General features: G+C 38.8%; 1 long non-coding RNA gene across 1 annotated transcript; it reads right to left on the bottom strand.

Moving 5' to 3' along the window:
• Window positions 1-9,801: 9,801 nt before the first annotated feature.
• On the bottom strand, window positions 9,802-10,222 carry LOC145421959 (uncharacterized). Its single transcript, XR_013903328.1, has 2 exons — window positions 10,022-10,222; window positions 9,802-9,928 (listed from the first exon to the last, which is right to left on the bottom strand). It is a non-coding gene; the product is annotated as an uncharacterized LOC145421959 (long non-coding RNA).
• Window positions 10,223-10,986: the final 764 nt, after the last annotated feature.

Raw genomic sequence — 10,986 nt, 5'->3', positions numbered from 1 at the left:
TGTCTTCATTCCAGGATCTCACTCAAATCTGATGCAGAAAATATGAAACTAATCTGAGAGAATAACTGAAGCAGTTTTCCTCCTGAAGCATCACAAAGTTCAGAGTTCATGTTTAGAGCAGAAGATTCAGCAGTCGCTCTGTGACCTTTCAACTTTCTTCACTAAAACAGCTTCATTACAGAGAAACAAGTCACATTTTCTTCATGTTCTTAAGTCCTTTCAGATGTTTTTAATGGTCCTTGAATGCAGCATCAGTGTCGCAGGTTTAAAAGGTCACTTTCTGTTGTGTTCAAAGATTTCCTTCAGATATGGTCTTTAATCAGTAAAGCCAGTGATACAGCAGTGTCATTAGCTGTGTTATTGGCACCAGGCTGTGTTTATGTATGTGTTTAAATCTGTCTGAGGATGTCTTCAGCATGAAATGATCATTTGCTCAGCTGCTGTGTCTCAAACGACTCCTACAGTCTTTGCTTATGTGACCAACTTTTAAACAACCAAAACAAATTCCCCTTTCCTTGATAAAAGTCAACTTATCCCGATGAATTTTAGCTTTAAACTGCTTACAATTCTCTAGTAAATGATTGCTGTGTGAACAAAACAAACAAACTATGCAGAACAGTGGAATTTGTTCTGCTTCCAGTTGATTGAGTTTTGAGGTACGATTACTTGTGATTCAGATGTAGAATTTGTACCAGAGTAATCTCTTTCTGCCGGAACAAATGTATCAGCACAAGGCGCTTCTTGTACGTGCCCTCTTTCAAAATAAGAGTTCATTCCATCAGAACGCTCAGAGCTACAAACTGAGTTTATTTTTAAGACACGAAGCTTTGCCTTAGTTGCTGCCAACTCTGTTTCCAAGGATAATTTCTCCTTTTCTTTTCTCAGTTTTTCCTCTTGCGCTTCAATAGAATGTTTTTCTTTAATGCAGCGAGTCGCTCCATGAGCGCTGCCTTGTCAGCCGCAGCTTTAATGCGTGCGGAAGATGTTGATGAAATTCGACTTTGCTGTGACAATGTTTTCGAAGGTGGCTTTACACTTGAGATATTAGAGACACTGTCTTCAGGATTTATTTCATCCAAACTTTCAACAGCTTGATCATTAAGAGCAGTATTGCTTTGTTCAGTATACGGCTCGCCTGCTTCCTGCAACCAAACCTTTACTTTGTCCGTAAAAACAGAGAATGCTGTCACCTTAGACTGAAAATGTGCGCTTTGCCTTTTCACTTCATCTTCTGGCAGTGGCAAACTTAAAAAGGATTCTTGCAAAGCGTTTGCATCTTGATAGCATTTAATAAACTTCCCAAATTCAGAAGACACTTCCTTAACGTTCTCATGTGAGGTCATTAAAGCAGAAATTTTCCCCATGTACTTAGATGCTTGCTTACACATTGAACTCCGCTTTTCTTGGCATGTCTTTATATACAAATCCAAACCTTTTGGCGTAAATTTGATGCTTCTTTTCTCTGCTTGCATCTGAGTGTCATCCTCTTGTTTACTCTCTTGTTTACTCTTAATATCCGACATTTTTATTGTCCTCTTGGATTATTTCAAACATTATAAAGATGCGCAGCACACTGAGAATCCATAGCATAAAGCGCAAACATGATTGCACCGAACAAACATTTCCACGGAGGGCGTTGGCATGTTTCAATTAGTGATCCTATTATGCACAAATTTAGTACATCAAAACTCAGTTCATCAGTCTTTGTAGTGAAATAATGTCTTTAAACTCCAATAGCTTCACCGTTTTCCTTTACGGCTTAAACAATATTGTCACTCAACAGCTTTGATGAACGAGTGACATGTTGATCCAGGCTTCAACATCAAATCCGTCTGGAGTACTTACAGACGATCCAGTAACTTTTATTCGAGTTCGACGGTGATCCTTGAAATCCATATATCCAACATATCCATTAATGAAGGATTATTCCTTTGTCCACGGGCAGGTTTTTTACTTTTTGTAGTGGCAATTCCTTTTGTTTGACAAACCAAACATCCCACAATTAAAAGTCCACAAGCCACTGCTGCACTGAGATAATATTTCGTACGCAGGCAAAAGAAGTCCACTGTCCAAACTTTAAAGTTGCGTTCTTATGGTTTATTTTATCCAGTTTGGCAAGCAATAACAAGATCCATTTTTAGTTACGTCCTGCTGCTTCTCCTGCTCTAGTAAAAAAAACCATAGGCTCACCCCAGTGCATGCTGGTCCTATACCAGTCTCTTTATTTATAGAAACAAAATGGCCCTACAGCTTTTACTGACTAATTTAACAAGGTAACATCAAACAAACAAAACATTGAAACAAATATTAACCTACAAATAAACTTGTAAATAAACCCCAAAATATAAGTAAACTAACAACAAACTTTAACTAATTTCAAAAATAATAAAAAAATAAGAACAAATAGCTCCAACAGAAGTTATTGGTGCAGACTGAAGGTTCTGTAAACTACTCAGTCATAGAATGATTACGATATTGAACTAAAACAAATGCCTGAATCCTAAATTATGGATATCCTATTGTGGTGATCTAAAATGTAACACTAAATGTGATTAAAACACTAAAACTCTGGACTCCGGGGCTGAACGACCGCGGGGATCACCAGCCCGAGGAAAACACAAAATACACATGACTCCGTGAGAAAGACAATTCATTCTTGAATGAAGACGTTGATCAGACACATTTAAAATGTAGCCAATTGTGTTTATTATTAAATTATTAAGGAAATAGAAAAGCGGGGGAATAGAAAAGGGGGAGGGGTGGGGGTTAAAGAAGAGGGTAAAGGAAAGGGATAGAAAGGAGGAAAGAGAGGAGAGAGAACCCCAACTATGCCCTCTGAGCAAGCACTGGGTGCGACAGTGGATAGGAACAACTCCCTTTAAAGGAAGAAACCTATGACAGAACCAGGCTCTAGAGGGGCCAGTCAACTGTCGGGACTGGTTGGGGGGTGAGGGTGAAAGAGAGAGGGGGGGGGGGGGGGGGAGATGGGGCAGGTGTTAGGAGTTAAGGTGAAAATTACGATGCAACGGTGGAGGAGGAAGACGGGGTGACATCAGCAGAAGGAAAAGTAGAAAAAGTAGAAAAAGCAGGAGTGCTCTTTCTCCAGAAGAAGCGGAAGCGTTTTTTCTTCTTTTCCGTGATCTTTTCCACGAGCACTCTTTTCTCTAGGATGAGGGTTCGTAACTCATCAATTGTTTGTGTGTTTTCCTTCTCAAGTTTCCTGCATGTTGTCTCCACTTCTTCTAATTTGGCTTGTTTTTCTTCCAGCCTTTCTTTCAGTTCTTTACATTTGGCCTCCTGCATAAGCTTTGCCTCGTGCATCTCTGTATAACTGTGTTGTAATTTGTTGTGTGCGTCTTGTAGCTGCTGACTTCTCTCGAGTTCTTGAAGTGTACACTGCAGGTCTTTGTTTGTTTTCTCTACTTGCTGCTTTAACATCTGCACCTCAGTGTTTTTGCACTTCAAATTGTTGGAAAGTTTCTCCAGTTCTGTGTTTTTTCTCAGCATGTCACTGAGCTTACTCTGCATCTCTGAGCATTGTTTTTGCACTTTTTTCTTTTCCCCCTCCAGCTCAGTTGTTTTGGAGTTCAGTTGGTTATAACAGTCTTGCAGTTGTTGGTTTTTCCTCTCAAAGTCCTGGAGAATTTGTTTATCTTCTTTCTGCTTTATTTCCCATTGTTCTTTGTCTTGTAGGAAATCCTTATTTCTTTGCACTGTTTTATCAAGCTTTATTTTCAGCGCGGTGTATTTTTCCTCCACGCCTTCAAGCTTGGAGTCCGTTTCTTTCTGTTTAATTTCTAGTTGCTTTTTTTCTTGAAGCAACTCTTTATTTTTGTTCAGTGTTTTATCAAGCTTCGCCTGCAGTGCTTTGTACTTTCCCTCCATGCCTTGCAGTTTGCGCTGCTTTATGTCCATTTGTTCTTTTTCTTGGAGGAGTTCTTGATTTTTTTGCAGAGCTTCATCAAGCTTTATTTGCAAGGCTTCCTTGTGTTTCTCGCTGTCCTGAAGCTTGCAATCCATATCTTCCTTTTTCATGGTCTGTTGCGCTTTCTTTCGAAGAAACTCAACCCTTCCTTTCAGCACTTTTTCATTTATCTCAGTGCCTTGGAGTTTTATGACCAGTTGTTTCTTCTCTTGGAGGAGTTCTTGATTTTTTTGCAGAGCTTCATCCAGCTTTACTTGCAGCTCCTGAATCTTTTTTTCCCTCTCTTTCTCGTTTTTCTTCTGTTGGAGGATTTCTTCTGTTGGTTTTTCTTGTACTTTATTAAGCTTTGCTTGGAGCTCAAAGATCCTTCCCCGCATGTCTAGGAGTTCCATTTCTTTCTCCTTTATAATATCTTCCTTATCGAGAAGCTGTCTGAACAGTTTATCTGCTTCAGCGGTCCTTCTCTCACAGTGCTCTCTCAGTAATACGGAGATAATCTCCGTTCGTTGTTTAAAAAAACTTTCCCAGATGTAATTGGTGTACTCTGGCTGGGGCGGGTGTCGCGTATTGTGATTGTTCATGAGATTTTCCTCATGCATTTCTTCCAAGCACATCTTCTGCAGTTGCGTATCGTCTTCTCGATTGCAAAGAGGAGCGCTGGGCTTTACGTTTTCTCTTTTTTTCTGCTTTCTTGGAGACATGTTGGAATCTGTTAACAGTGACTCTGAAAAGGATCCAAAAAGGGCTTCTCTGGCGAACGTTCGTTTGAATGCTGCAAACATAAATGCTGCGAATAACGGACTAAAAGTTCTTGCGTCTCACCCCTATTTATAGGTTTTAGGATCAAAGGATCGAAGGATCACAGTGGTGGTAAGATTCTAAATGTGTGTGACATCACAGTTCCGTAAGCCAATGAGGTTGTCACATGACATTTGTGAGAGGGCATTCCTTACTTGGACAAATTATCAATAAGCTTTCAATACCAGTAACAATGGTGACAGTATAATTGACGATTATGTGTCCAGTATGTTGGCTGATTTGCTTTTACTTTTTGCATATGAAAATAAAAGCTGGGCTGATTTTAACACCATTACAAGAAGTGTTGTTAATTATTCTTTTTGAATCCTAATCAGGTTACCACAAATTGTCTTTTAATTTAGTAGAACTTGAAATGTTTGTCAGTGGATAAACAATTCATAATGCAAAGTCAGAAACATCAAGTTATTCTTAGTACTGCATACTTGCAATACATAAGTTGTCCTAACAGTCATGTAGGGCATCTGTAGTTCAGGGGGTCGGGAAGCTCATCTTGTAACTGGATGTAATATTAGCAGACAGAGGGTTTGATGTTGCAGAATCTTTGGAGTTGTACCATGCTGAATTGAAGAGCCCAACTTTCACCAAAGGAAAGAACTAACTGGCCCCTAGATTGCCCAATCAAATCTCTTAATGCCACCAGCCCTCCCCTACCTTCACTGTGTGCTCAGCTTGTAGAAAAGAGTTGAGTGTGGAAGAAATGGCAAAAATGTGGAGCTGAAAAGCTAAGAGAGAAAAAGAAATTATATATAAATCAACGTGTCAAATTAATGGACATGTTAGTTATTGGAGTTCTGGCTGCATTTTATATATCTATATTGTGTCCTTTTTATAATAAATAATAAAAAAAACATTATTTATCCTCACTGTATGAACATTGTTGGAGTCCTTGAAGTCTCGTCATGTTGAAGTTACTCATGTGATGTGATGTTGTTATAATGATCCAGCTGGTGTGCAGCCATCATATTAGAGTTCTCTTTCTTCTTCTGATTTTATACAATTTTTCTGTGATGGTGTCACATTTACAGTGGTCGCAACAATTGCACCTATAGGACCCTGAAAAACTGGTGCACAGACTTCAGAGTCTAATAAGTGTCACCACTGTAACCACTGCATAATGCAAACCATGACACGAGTTTAGTCTTGGTGTGAAACTCATTTTGGTTCATAGACACCAATCTGACCTTAAGTGGAACAGACCCATAAAACTAATGCGTAATAAATAAATCGAAATTCTCCCATCATCATTCTTTGGTAGGAAGTCATAAATAGGAGTTAAATTCAGACTCTGCACGGCTGGCTTCTCCTGTAACCCTGCATGTTTCTAAGGTTTGTTTTCTTTCTTTTTTTGTTGTTGTTCTTGTGCTTTTTGTCCTCGGGTGAGGTTTGAAGTGTCTGTGTGGTGCAGCTGGTCTGGTCTGTCCAGGCTGCACCACACAGACACTTCCAATCACCACACATCAAAGTACAAAGCGTATGACGTCATCACATTCTGTGTTAGGAAGTCACATTTAGGAGTTAAATTCATTGTTCATCATACTCAAGAAATCTTTCTGTTATCTTGATTAACTTATCCCAACATTGTCAATCAGACTAAGTGATCACATGACGCTAGTTATCAATCTATGAGGTAAACCAGGGTTTCCCATTTTAGCTACTAGCCTGTTTACATGAAAGGGGTGGCGTTGGGGGCATCTGACCAATCACATACAGAGCAGCAGAACAGCTGACTTTACAAAGAAAGATAAAACTATAAACATGAAAAGGTTAAACACTTGTATTAATAAAGTTCAAATAGGAACTAAAAGTTCTTTTGCTGAGCTCTGTTGATGTTTACCAGTCTGGGAGAAAATACAAGCATAAATACAAAAATGGCCGTGGATATACTGGGAAAAGCATGTCGAATGATGAGCAGTGATACAGGAGACCAAGAGGAATTGCTCAGATAAGATTAAATGCTGTCATGGACGAGGACATGCTAAGGACAAGCGTTGCAGACAAAAGAAAAAACGAGATTAATGTTTATAGAGGAATTCAAAATGTTGTGAAATTGTTCTGCAGACAAATGGGAAAAGTCAAAGAATGAAGTCGAATTTAAGAATCTAAACTGATTAGACTACTGATGCTCATCAATGGAAAGATCCTCCCACTATCCATGGCACAGCAGTCCAAAGGGATCTTTCAGGTACTTGTTGTAAAGCAGTTTTCCAGAGAACTGATTGGTAGCTAAGTGGTGATTTCATACTTGTTGATCCGTAATCTCAAACACAACCTGCTCTGAAGCAGGTTTGCTCTACAGTTTAAGTCACTATGGTGATATACTCCAGTAAGAAGTGAGCTACCTTCATAGTACCTCTGTACTCATACCTGTGTGTTTCTTTGGCATTGCTTGTAGATATGTTTTAAAATGCAGCTGCAGTGCATTTTAAAACCTTAAGGAAGCTGTTATTGATATGGTGTAGATTAGCCAACAGATTTCTTTTCTTTTTTTACCTGATGGACACAATGCAGTGTAGTAGCCCTGCCCCTCGTTATGGTTTGTTCTTCATCATTCACTCACTGTGCGTCGATATGCTGGATGTCTCCACAAACAGTTCTCTGCATGCAGATGCAGTTTTTCTTCATTTGGAGCTTTGTGGGAGCTGAGTTCTGTTTACAGAGATGTTAATGGTCCTGTATGTGACCTGTCACATTTTATTTATTAAACAGACCACCTTGCAGTGTAGCTTCCACGTTAGCTGAGGTTTGTTTTATTATTTGTTTTTGCTTGTTTTTTATTATTCTTGCTGATGATTTGTATTATCTAAATGTAAGGTTCATTCATATCAGTTTGCTTATTTAATTTAATACATTTTTTTTTTTGCCTTTATCTTTGTCTCCATAACTGATAGTCTCTTATATCAGTTCCTGCTCATAAGGTTACTTTAACATTTGAGGCCACGTTATGATTGGTTTAGGTGGCAGCACAAGCAGCTTTACTTCCATAAAATATATATATATTTTTTTAAATAACATCTGAAGTAATTTAATGAGGAATGAGTCATCCAGTTCAGCTCTGGTATTATGATGATATAATATGTGCTTCAGTCTTAAACAAGCACAGAATTTAATGAGCTGCTTCTTCCCGACTCCCTGATTTCTGCACAGCTGGATTATTGTACCAAAGAAACTGTTTCTGTAATATTTCTGTGAAATATAGTAATCCACTAAAACCCAGTGAGTGTTGGTTAGCTAAGATTTGTTTTTGTTCTTGATGGAATCGAAACACTCAGAAACGTCATTAATATTCGCTTGTCCTGCTGCAGACTTTTCTATCCAATCTAACAGTGAGAGCGAGCATGTGGTGCCCCACCCACTGGCTACAGGCCACATATTTCTGCAGATAAAGGCACCACCGTATTTGCCTTTATTCCGATGAAATGTCCTCTAAAGGACGCCCACACAATTGATGAGAAGTCAGAGACCAGATGCCGATATTGTAATTCCATTAGAAAAAAGGCTGCACTTAAGTAGGGAAGATATGTGTAGGGCTTTTAAGGCCATTGCAGTCCCAAATGGAGGCAGATGGGGTATGTGAAGTTCAATATCTGTGGGCTGAGCACCCTGATACCACAACTCAAGAGTTCTGTTTCTGCGTTATCAAAGGTAGCCGGTCAAAATATTCTGGATAATCCTTCATAATTGATCAGAATTTGCCAAATAGACTTAACATGGTGTTAAGTCTGTCACATCATTTATGAAAGTCAAAGGTTAAAGTGTGATTTTCATCAAGAAGAACTTGAAAAGAGAAACTACATGACTATGACTCGACATTAGGCACAGACAGGAATGCTCAAGCGGTATTAGCTGTTTGAAGGTACATTAGGAAAATGTTGAACGCAATGCACAACAAGCACCTTATTTCCTCCACAGAAGGTTGATAATTAACCTTTAACCTTCGTCACTGTGATGTGTGAATACTTCTGCTACTTTACGAACTATTGTAATCATAAAACACTTTTAAAATCTGTATACTCCAATGATTTAAAAACAATAATACAGCAAACATTTAAAACCAATCTCATGACCAAGGGCGCTGCTGGCTTCAGGACCATGCAATAATCCATGTGTGGTTTGTATTTGTATTATAATACAGTCTGTAAGAAAGCCTTTTGTTATATTATTGAGAATATTGATCAACTAATTGTGATGGTGATGGTGCTCATCCGTCTTTTATCAGTCACTGCATTTTAACACAGTTTGCTCACCGTACATTCCAGTTTCTGGTCACTGAAACCAGTCAGACCTGAGCTCCTGGGAGCCTCCCTCAGGTGAATGTTGTTTTTTAAACTTCGTACCACTTACGAAACTTCCCCAGCAGAACAATTGGTTTCAGGTTTATTCCTGTTAAGAGTCTGTACATGATAGATAGTTGTTGTTTTTTTAAATATTGGACACATAATCGGGAAAACACAAAAGGGAAACATTTGTCTTCTTTCTTTTTCATTTTCCCAGCACTAGTTTATTACATCACAGCTTAAAACACCGATTCCAGTATTGAACTAGTTATACATCATTTCCATCCCTTCTTCTTACTGTGTTGAGCCATCAGAGATGCTTCATATTTCCATGTTTTACAGGATTGTCTGCCTGGAGTCTGTCGTCATTGTGCTTAAATAGTAGTTTTGACTTTTCATGTAAATGTCAGGATAGGCAGCATCTTCTTTAACTAGTTCAAGCTGCCAAAATAAATCCAGAATTAAATTTTAATCCTTTTCTTATGAGACTCAGAGTTTACATTTTGGAAATGTGGTGAGACCTGGGGTAGAAAGAGACTGAAGCTTCAACCTCGGCAGTTTTGTGTGTGTGTGAAGCAGAAAGATAAGAACTGTGTGGCCAACTCATCACACACATAATCCTGAATCAGAAAAACAGCATCAAGTGTTGTAATTGTTAAACACAGAAGTGTGATTTATATGTGGTTTTACTGATGGTTAACACAGTCGCACAAACACCTGAAACTGATCAAAATATAAAACAACATATTAAACATAAATATGTGCCAGTTACCAGAACTTATATGTGGTTTCACTGAGGTTTAATTCTGCTCAGTTTCTCAATACTCACTCATACAAAAGTTTGTTATGTCTTATTGATTATTTGGCTTTAGGTTTTCCAGTTTTCCAGCTGCTGCTGTTTAATGTTTGCCTGGGAAAAGAAATTTCAGTTAGTGTGGGGAGTTTGGTTAAGCTGGTGGAAAACAATACTGTTACACTGACCTTTTGGATAAGATTGTCTTACCTGTGGTTTCTCTGATGTGCACGACAAAACAGTCTCCAGGCAGCTTGAGTGCCCATTTAAAGGTTCCTGGTGGTACCAAGTGATTGAAGAGAGGATTGAAAAGCCATATTAGTTTATTGTAGATTGTAGTCAGTTGGCCAAGCTTGTAATGAAAAACGGTTCATTACTCGAAGCTTTCATCACAGTCCTCTTTGGTGACATCTGGTGGACAAATATATGAAGAGCAGCTTGAGTCTGCCGCTTATAATGAACTGCTTCATTATGATTGCCCACTCTGCAGAGCTGACAGCTTGTGTTTGATGTCATGTGACAGTTCTGTGTGATATCGGGCTGATATGTTGCTTTGAACGTGAATTTTTGGGGGGTGAAAAAATTATGTTATCATCAATCAATCATGTGGTCAGAAGAATCTGTGCTTACCTTGCAGGAATGTTTTCAATTGACAGATTGGGAAGTTTTTATTCAGTCTTGATGCTTTGGTGGATGTTAGCTCATATGCAGTTTTTGTAAAGACATGATTATACCCCTTAAGCGTGCTAAAGTGTACCCTAACAATAAGCCATGGGTCACCAAATGCATCAAATCCTGTTTAAGGAAAAAGAGACAGGCTTTTAAAGAGGGGGCTGTTCCTGGCTTTCAGGCAGTCACCAAAGACTTGAAAATCGAGCTCTTGAAAGCAAAACAGATCTACAAAAACCTTCTTGAAAGAAAATTTGCTGCAAAAAATTTTGGGTCTGCCTGGACTTGTATGAAAACCATATCAGGGTTTCAAAATCCCCAGAGCAGCAGTCAGATCATTGTAGACGGTTTTAAGCCAGACAGAGATTTGAATATGCTTGATGCTCGTTTTAGTTCTTCTGAACTGAAACAGAAACTGAAAGATACTCAACACTTCATCACTGAACTCAGCGATGTCCAAAAGGCCTTTCATACAGTTAATGTGAACAAGAGCCAGGGCCCTGATA

Source organism: Astatotilapia calliptera, chromosome 18, assembly GCF_964374335.1.
Source record: "Astatotilapia calliptera chromosome 18, fAstCal68.1, whole genome shotgun sequence".
Taxonomy (NCBI): domain Eukaryota; kingdom Metazoa; phylum Chordata; class Actinopteri; order Cichliformes; family Cichlidae; genus Astatotilapia; species Astatotilapia calliptera.
The sequence above is the reverse complement of the archived record's forward strand: the minus strand, read 5'-3'. Positions and strand labels throughout refer to the sequence as shown.